This window comes from Notolabrus celidotus, chromosome 20 (assembly GCF_009762535.1).
Source record: "Notolabrus celidotus isolate fNotCel1 chromosome 20, fNotCel1.pri, whole genome shotgun sequence".
NCBI lineage: Eukaryota > Metazoa > Chordata > Actinopteri > Labriformes > Labridae > Notolabrus > Notolabrus celidotus.
In genome coordinates, this window is record NC_048291.1 from 13,695,036 (window position 1) to 13,704,358 (window position 9,323).

Here is a 9,323-nt window from a genome sequence, read left to right on the forward strand (position 1 = left end):
TACAGAGACAGTAACTATCATTCAGCAGAAGCAATGCCAAATCTGCTTGACATTGTTGTCTTGCCCCATCTCCTCCCAAAGTCTGGCTTGTGTGCTGGTGTGTTATCATTTTGATATTATGCTTGTGATCATGGAAGTCCTTTCAGCGACTCATTGGCCTGGAAAGTTTTTTTGTAGCCAAAGGGGGAGGTGATAGTACTCTTCTATAATCCTGTAGGATATGTACTCTTGTAGGGGAGATAATGCAGAAACACATATTTGATGCTTATAAGTGTGATTCAGTTGCCAGGAAAGTCATATTGGAATATGTTCTTCATGGTCATCATGCCAAATTGTCACTTTGTGATGTGGGTAAAGCACAAATTATTCAAGGCAAAAGTTAGGGAAACAATTTAAAACAACAAGGATGAATATGACACTTGTGAAACTCTTCCTAAGAAACCCAGAAATTGATAAAATTTGCAAGACTTGAGCTTGCAATCCTCTAGAAAGTGGGTCCACAAAAGCTGCATAGATGGTGAGTTTGATGCTGGGGAGGGAGAAAAGTGAAACAACTCAAAAGACTGACATTGCTGAAATCATTGACGCTTGGGAAGGGAGACCACCTCTTTTTATTGCATTGGCACAGGAGTTGGTTGGCTAGTGCTGCTGAGCTGATTCAGACCCTGCCCATCATGTCTACCATTACATGCTGGTTTAGAATGATGAGTCAGAGGTGTGAGGGAGAGGGTGCATGCACATGCAAGGCAAAATTCACATGCATCATTGCAAAGACCCTGGGTTCCAGTGAACATGACTGTCACTACTGGGTGGGATGCAGGCAAGGTCTGTGTGCAGTGCGGTCTCCCAACCCAACAGACAGGGTTAACAGGTTCCCGACATAGAGTTTTGCAGAGTTCCCATCTAGGGCTTATAAACTGCTTTACTGCATTCCAAAGCACAGAAAATTTACATCATCGCTTGCTGTAACTTATGTAAATAGGAAATTAGCAAGCAAGGCTGAAGTGACAGTACACCCTTTTATTCACACTGTTTCTGCATTTAAATATGATATTGCATTCTGTACCGCGGACATGTGAAAGGTCAAGGGAGTGAGAAAGGAGCTGACAAAAAAGAAACAAAAAATGATATAGTACTGTTTGTTTCTTGTCTTTTGCATTCAAAAACAAAGTAACAAGAGCATAGATTTGAGTCTGAAAGATTCAGTTCAGAGTCAGAAGGAGAAGGTAAGTCAGTGCAAGTACTGTCTGGGTCCTTTAAGTGCAAGGCCTAAAAAAATACTGTGCAATGAGAGATTTGTAGGCATACTCCCACACCAATCAGGGAGCATATTCTCATTAATTTGTATATTTACAGTAAAGGCTAACCAAAAGGGTGCCCCGAGTTAATTAGCCACTTACAATAACATTGCTTTTTAATGAAGCATGCATCCACAGTGTTCTTCAGGCTACTGTTTATTTAATTCCTTCATTGTAATGAATCTCATATGCCTCATGTTTACACCAGCAGAAGTCAATGGAAGTATTTCTAATTCGCTTTAATAGAGCTCCAGGTAAAGTAAACTGTATATTTTCATTATGTTGTTCCAGTGGAATCATTAAGACTTTTTCCTGTAATTATGCTGAAAAATCATGTTTGCAATTATGCCATGTCCTTTTTATATGCAGTTTATGCATTTGCGCTGGTCACTTTGCGACAAGAGCTGATGACATTGCCTGTAACTGCAATTAGATGCAGTCAGTGAGTTGCTGACAGTTTAATCACTTCGATCATTTGCACAGTTATACTGCACTGACAAAGATTTCTACTCTATTTAAGTAAAATGCACAAACAAAAGATGTGGATTACACATAGTTGGTGTGTTATAATATAGATGTTAGAAAGTCTAAGTAGATTCAAGGGACATGACTTCCTGCCACCAACACTGATCAGGTTACACCAAGGGGTGTATGAAGATTGTTCTCATCCGGTGATCCGTCAGAGTAAATAAGACATCTTCTATAGACAGGAAATGCATGCATTCCACATGAACTGAACAGTCAAAAAGTCCATGACAGCTGAGGATAAGTGGTTCATTCTATGAAAGGAGAAATGAGGGAAAGTGAACGAGTATTGTTTGGTCTGCAATCTGTCTTGGACAGAGACAATGCCTCTTTGATTGTAGTTTCTGTGGCCCCGAGATTCAAGTTCAATGCCAAGGAATCAATAGGCGGTGACACAGGGGCCCCGGTTGTCTGAGGTCAAATGAGTGGGAGGGTGTGAGGGGTGAATAGGAAGTAGATGTGTTTTTAGGTCAGGAGGAAAGATTTACCACTGAAAAAAGCACAAAAGCAGCAGAATGTAAGAACGTTTTATCTGACCTTTGACCCCAATAATGGAATATACTGGTGGTCATACTCAGTTTTGACATGGGCTGAATTAGCATCAAAAGCTCAACAATTTTCAGCAAGGATGCAATTCTCTCATGAATACATATTAGCAGAAGGATTTCATATTTTGCTGCATCACAGCCTCCCATGTATTATTTTATACCTCAATATATAATCCCCTTTATGTTTTAAATGAATGAAAAAACATCTAGCAAGCAATTTTTCTCCCAGATTTTGTTCACTTTCCTTTCTTCATTTCTTACAGTGGATTTTCTCTTCTTATGTGCACATGCTGACCCTCTTTGTAGAGATTAGATTGTGCAGCTTCTGATAATGTGTTCTGACTTTGTCTGTCTGGCCAGGTGTCTTCTATCAGTCTCGCTCACAGTTACATTATTTGTGGAATCTAGAAGGAGACTTTCACTTTGTGTCATTCTCTATTTAAAAAAAGTGTTCCTTGTGTTCTCCCCACATACAAACTGACATGAGAAAAAAAAAAGTTTTCTGCACAGTAGAAAAGTTTAAAAGTTCATTTTGGAAATAATTACACATTAGTACTGAGCTAGCATGGCCTTGTTTATTGTATAAAATGTAATGCTTATGTCAAAAGATGCTCCGTACACTAAAGGGTATGTGAGACAGCCCTCACAATGAATCACCCGTGGTCTGGAGGATGTATCGTCTGAGTATTAAATGAGACAGCAGCCTAATACTGTCTATGTCTGAGATTTTTGGCCATCTGCCCAATGCACTACTGTCTGGAGGATGAATATCAGGAATGGTTGAAAAAATACTGCAGAGTTCATATCTGCTTGTCTGAGAGCATCTGTCAGTGTATGTCTGTAATCCAGCAAATAATGATCATCCCTATTTTAACAAGCTAATAAAGGTATTTCTAATTTTCATTTAATACATTGCACGTGTTTCCATCTATGCAAGGTGGGTTACTGGGAACTTCAATTGTGATAGGCCCAGGTAATTTTGGCTAGGCCTATTAAGTAATTGCTGAAAGTAAAAGTTTTGCATTTCTGAAGTAGCATTCTATACTTTAAAATATTTTCCTGTTTGATAGTGTCAAATAACAAATTGTTATAATGGAGAAGGCTGTCTTTAAGAAATATTCTGCAGCCAGCCACCAGGGAGAGCTCTAAAAGTTTTGTCTTCACATTGGAGAAGCTGTTGTGCTCTCCATTATTTGACATGGTTATGATTTTATACTGTGTTTTACAGAGTCTTTAGCCTCTCTATAATCCAGTCCAGATCTAATAAGTCTAAGTATTGTGGTTCTGGATCTTATCAAATACCGTGCCTGGTATTCATTCATGCTCATAGAAGATAAAACTGAGTATGACCCCTAGGTAACCTTTAAATAGTTGGATCAAAATAATCTCAAAATTAAGAGAACAAAAGATGAAAAAAACGACATCTTGATCCCTTGTCAGAAACCTGTAAAAATGTCTTTATATCTACCATCCATTAACAAAATTATCTGATTAACTAAGGATGCATACCTGCCATGAGAGGTGCTTTCCCTGATGATCAAAGATGACAGTTTAAAGACAAAGGTATGTGGAAGGGTGTGTACATTCATAGCACAGGTTTAATTATAGTGTCTGAGTAATAGTATCTCTATTGACTCACATGCAGTGTAAATGCAGCGCCTGGTCTCTGGGGATGTTTTTTCTGCATGATGTGTGACAGGAAGGATTTGCGGCAGGAAACTGTCAGTGGATTAAATGTGTGCCTGCTAAGAAAAAAAAAACTATTTTATTTTCCCCTTAAACACATGCACACACAAAATGAGACTTTTGCCGTAAAGGAAGCCACAGTATATCCTCAGCACACCCACCTCGTAACTGAACGCTAGTTATATACAGTTAGCCCCCAGTAATTGGCTGGATCAAAGGCTGATTCTTTTAAAGACATAAACCTGCATACATGACCGAGTGAGTCATGAGACCCACCGATCAGCTGAGAACTGCAAATATTTGACTTTCCACAGCTTGTGTTTATATTCCTACAATAGAATCAAAGTTAAATACGTGTTAGTCACCCATGACACACATATAGGTTGACTTGACATACCCTTCACTTACTCTTGCTGCTTTTCTGTATGTGCAAAGACTCTTTCTACAGCTCGATCAGCAGCTACACAGATAATAGCCTCTAAACCGCACTTGGATAAATTCTGTGGGTCTTGTGGAGGAATGCTTCATTGCACTGTCATCTGAAAGAGGAAATGTAAAACACATGAAACATGAAAAGGCTGCAATTATTGTCTGAGAGCTGTGGTGAGGCTGAGGAAGGAATACTGTGTGATGATGGTGAAGGGTATTTCAGTTAAAGAGGGATCTCTATGCTGAACTCTCTGAAAAAGGTTGAATATTAGCTCATTAAATCGTTTCCATTATATTTCTCTGTGGCAAACTTTTCATATCTCTGCTGCAGTCATTTGTGGTGAATAGCTACTTTGTTTTTATTAAATCAATCCTAAAAAGACTTATTTTCACACACCAGACTCTTACTAATCCTGAAAATATGAAGATATGAGAATTATTTTGTCCATGCTACTTACCTGACAGAGTAGATTAATGGCTAAGCCCTTGTGCTGACATGTTAATTACACTAAAAGGAAACAACTTGTGTTTGCACTTAAGGTGGAGAAAGATGTGTAATTCTTGGCAGGGAAGTCACTTCATAAACCTCTTAATCTCTAACTTGTTTGTAGTCAGTAAAGCTGACTGTATTATTCATAAATTATAAAAACGATCAACAGAAATAAAGTATAAAATAGTAGTATTTTATTTTTTGTGTAGGCTTATATTTTTCCATAGTTTTTATTGTAATGCTTTTATTGGGGTCCATCTATAGATTTCTTAGATCGCATTTATCCAAACTGAGTAAAACTAAGGATAATCAGGGTGCTAGTTTGGCATAGTAGTTGAATTGCTCACCATGCGGAGGCTAATAGTCATCTAAGTAGTAGGCAGATTGGGTTTGGATCCAACCTGCAGCCTTTTTTCACACTCTTTTCCCAGATTTAAAGTATCCACTTTCCATCGTCTCTGAATAAGGGTATTAAAACCTAAAAAATAATTTGAAAAAATGTAAGCATAGCTGTAAAATTATTTGTCACATCGTAAAAATATTTATTTTTATGTTGATTTTCACAACACAATTTTTAAGTATGTTTCTAGGAAATGAAAGTAATATAAGTAACATTGTGCAACATTTTAAAGTTCCTGTGAGTAACTGAATCCCCTCCTGCTTTCTTTTAACCGTCAGAGGTATCACTCCGGAGAATCTATGATGACATTTTTTTTTTATAGAAATATATAATTTATAAATGGCTGTTTCTGCACATGCTATAAAGTGTATAATCTGTGACCTTACCCACAGCAACATTTACAGGCCTTTAAAATGGCTGAATACAAAAATAAATCCCACCACTGAAGGTCTCTTTAGCTTTTGTGGGCATTAGTAATACATTCAGTGAGTTTCACAATGAATTCAAACTTCTCACAGGAGCTTTAATAATATGCCCAGTGATGTGCTGAAATATGGATATTTAAGTAATTGATAGTTTTAATTTACAAATGCATAAAAACTCTCAACACCTGCTGAAATCAAATTTAAAGAAGATGCTAAACCCTTCCAACTAACACTGCAAATGCACCCTCTTTATTTATGAGTGGAAGACAGTATCTGAAATGGTAGACTGAACAGAAACCTGCATGAGCTTCCACATACTTTCTTTATCTGACTGCACCCTCACCAGGAATGCAAGAGCCGTTTCATCAGAGGCAGTGAAGACCAAATGTTGTCTGAAGTTCATGAGAGGGAGCTCTGTGAGTTAGACTCTGTGCCACAGGTTGTTTGATTGAGCCTTGAAGTGGTGACAGACAGGAAATAATGTGTGTTTTTTCCCCCTCATGTAAAATGCAAAGTGCAGCTAATTGATGCATGAGGAAGTTTTATCTCTTATGTTGATCTCAATAAAATGGAACAGCAGTGTGTTCATCTCTTATGTCATTCAAGTAACACTCATAGCTGCATGTATACTAATGATGTCAGTCATGAAGAATCATCTGAGTAAACACAGCCATATGTTATCATTAATGTATCTGAGGTATAAGATGAGGATACTAAAACAAACTAATATTAAATACTACAGAAACTTGATCACTTTGATAATAACATTAGGAGCAAAGCATGGTCCATTTGTATACAAATGGAACATGTATACATGTTGTGCTGCTCCCCATCGGTTAGCACTTTGGATATTTAATCTGAACATATCCCAATTTTCAAAGGGTAAGCTCACCAGATATTTTGATGTATTATAAATAATTTTTGCACGTCTTGCAAGAAATCAAGAAATATCTTAACATATGCTTTAATTACGTTTTGAAATGTTTGTTTACCAAACACAATGCAATTATGTATTCTAAAAGTCAGATTGCATGTAAGAGTTTAGGAGATTATGTGCATGCCACAGACTGCATAAAAAGACAGGCGGCACAACTGCTCCTGGTAATGAAGCCAAAACATTTAGAGCTCCCCCTGGTGACAAGTAGCTGCAGCACAGATCATAAAGCCTTAGCTCCCTCCATTTAAACAAATGGAACATAGGTCAAACTAGAAAATTAAAATGCTTGTCAAATACATTTTTCTCACACATGCAATTTTTTAAAGTTAGTCTTCAAAGTTCTGATTTGTGGGCAAATGTTCATCTTTTGGACACGTTTAGATTCAATGAGTTATTAGATGCTAAAGAGGGAATGTGATGTCATGATTGACAGCTCTGCTGATAAACGCAGCTCCTTCACCTTTTTGTTTTGTTTTACTAGATTAACAAAATAGAGGAGAAACGGAGAGAGAAACAAAACACATACTAACACATATCTGAAGCTAGAATCTGCTCAACAGAAGGAGATGGAGGCAGGTATTAATTTTTTATATAAAGTAAATGATGCATACATACTAATTGTAGGTCAAATAATTGGTAATTTTCATATTATCCAATGTTCTCAAAGTGAAGCTGAATGGAGAATTCAGAAACTGACAGGATCACAAAAAAAAAAGTGAGAATTCCCACCCCTCCTGTATACTATGACAGAAATATAGTTACAAGTTCAGGTGCTGAATTTTTTTTTACAATGGTATGGCAATTTCTTTAGTAGGCCTGTAAGTTTGGCAGAGACATTGCTGGGGTAGTATGATTCACCACAATGCACCTCTGTAGTAAAGATGATGTCTGTGTTCTCAATCTAATCTCTATCATAATGACGCTTTTACAGCCAGACTCATTTCTGTAGAAGTCTTGAAGCCATATATCTCAGTGCAAAATCTCAGGCCTCTAAGTTGATCAACAGGGTCATTGCTGCTGCAAAGAAATGAGGTAAACAGAGCAGTTATGACAACGTGGTCTCACAGGAGGAGCCAACGCTGCAGAACCAATCCAAGGAGGGAGTTTAAGAGGCGATGGGTTACTTCAGAGCAGAGTTCAGCCCACAGGGAGACTGCAGCACAACTCTGATTATTCAGGTCATTCTGCTGCAGAGGAATGTGCCTTATTAGAAATCGTAACTAATTGTTTACCTTTATCACAGGACATTTACTTTACATACCTGACATTTGTAATAGTACTTGTAAAATAGCTGTAATGCTTTGATGCTCGCTACTAGTTGATGTTATTTTGTCTGACCTAGTTTGTATAAAGATTTGGGAGAAATTGTTCTATGTTGTAGGTAATTTCTGTTATTCAAGATACTGTTTTGTGTCTGTACCTGTTACACTCGTGGAAAAAGTGAAGAAAGAATCACGAGCGTGATCGTGTTGTGTTTCCTCATCCAGAGCGTTTAATAGAATGCAGAAAAAAGCGCGATCTCCCTGCTCTGCAGGTGGAGACCGAAGCAATCGATCACAGATGAACATCTGACACAGACTACTAAGTAGATCACAGATCAACATGAATAAATCTTACTTTTAAACAATAGAAAACATAGTAAAACAGTATATTTAAATACCCTTAGTGTAATTACTGTTTGTTTTTAACCCTTAACTGACTTTATGCATTTCAGATGACTTAAATGTTTCTAGATGATTTTTAATCACTCTCTAAAACTTATGAAATCATTTTGTTTTTAGATACAATGTAGATTTTAGCTTTTTTTTTAATAACAATGAACTTAGTAAACTCTTTTTAAACTCTTTTTAACTTATATGATGCTTTTTAACCTGTCACATACCATTGTACATAAATATAATGTTATTTGTTATTCAATATGTTATTTTGACTTATAAAACAATACTGACGTGTTTTATATTTTCGTTCTGTTTGTTTTGGAGTTTGTTTTGGAGTCAATTTCAGAGTTGTTTTGTTTGATAGGTGAAAAAATAAAGTAATTATATTGTATTTTGGAGTCAGTTAAAAAAATAATTTAACTTTTGATAAACTTTTGCTACAACCTTAAAAAAAAACTTTAATTTTACTTTTATTATGATTTTTTTTTGTCATGATCTTAATTTCATTTTGGTCTTAATTTAGGTGCACTTTATTCTTTTTAAAAAGTTTTTCTTTGAAGCTTTTTTTTTTTCGCCGCTATGAAGGAAGTCTGAAGAGGGACAGAAAATGTGATGAGTACTTTGCAGGGGAAGACATGCAGCAAAGGGCCAAGGCTGGGAGTTGAACCCAGGACCTCCATGACCAAGACTGCAGCCTATGTAGAATCAGGTATGTTGGGTACTTCGCCCCCACTTTTTTTTTTTTTCTTTCGATGCAACCCAAATTCATCCTGTCACAGATGTCCAAGCAGTAATATAACACTGATATATGTACAGTAGCTCGATTGGAATAGGTTTGTTTTTATTTTCCCATCATACAGGCTACATTTTCTCATAATTTTCACACAGATGCTTTGACAAATGCAGCTAGCAGGATCATATTACGCT

At 36.8% G+C, this 9,323-nt stretch overlaps 1 long non-coding RNA gene across 1 annotated transcript; it reads right to left on the reverse strand.

Moving 5' to 3' along the window:
• Positions 1-1,023: 1,023 nt before the first annotated feature.
• Positions 1,024-8,226, reverse strand: LOC117833007. Its single transcript, XR_004635312.1, has 5 exons — positions 8,159-8,226; positions 4,466-4,596; positions 4,011-4,116; positions 3,881-3,901; positions 1,024-2,313 (listed from the first exon to the last, which is right to left on the reverse strand). It is a non-coding gene; the product is annotated as an uncharacterized LOC117833007 (long non-coding RNA).
• Positions 8,227-9,323: the final 1,097 nt, after the last annotated feature.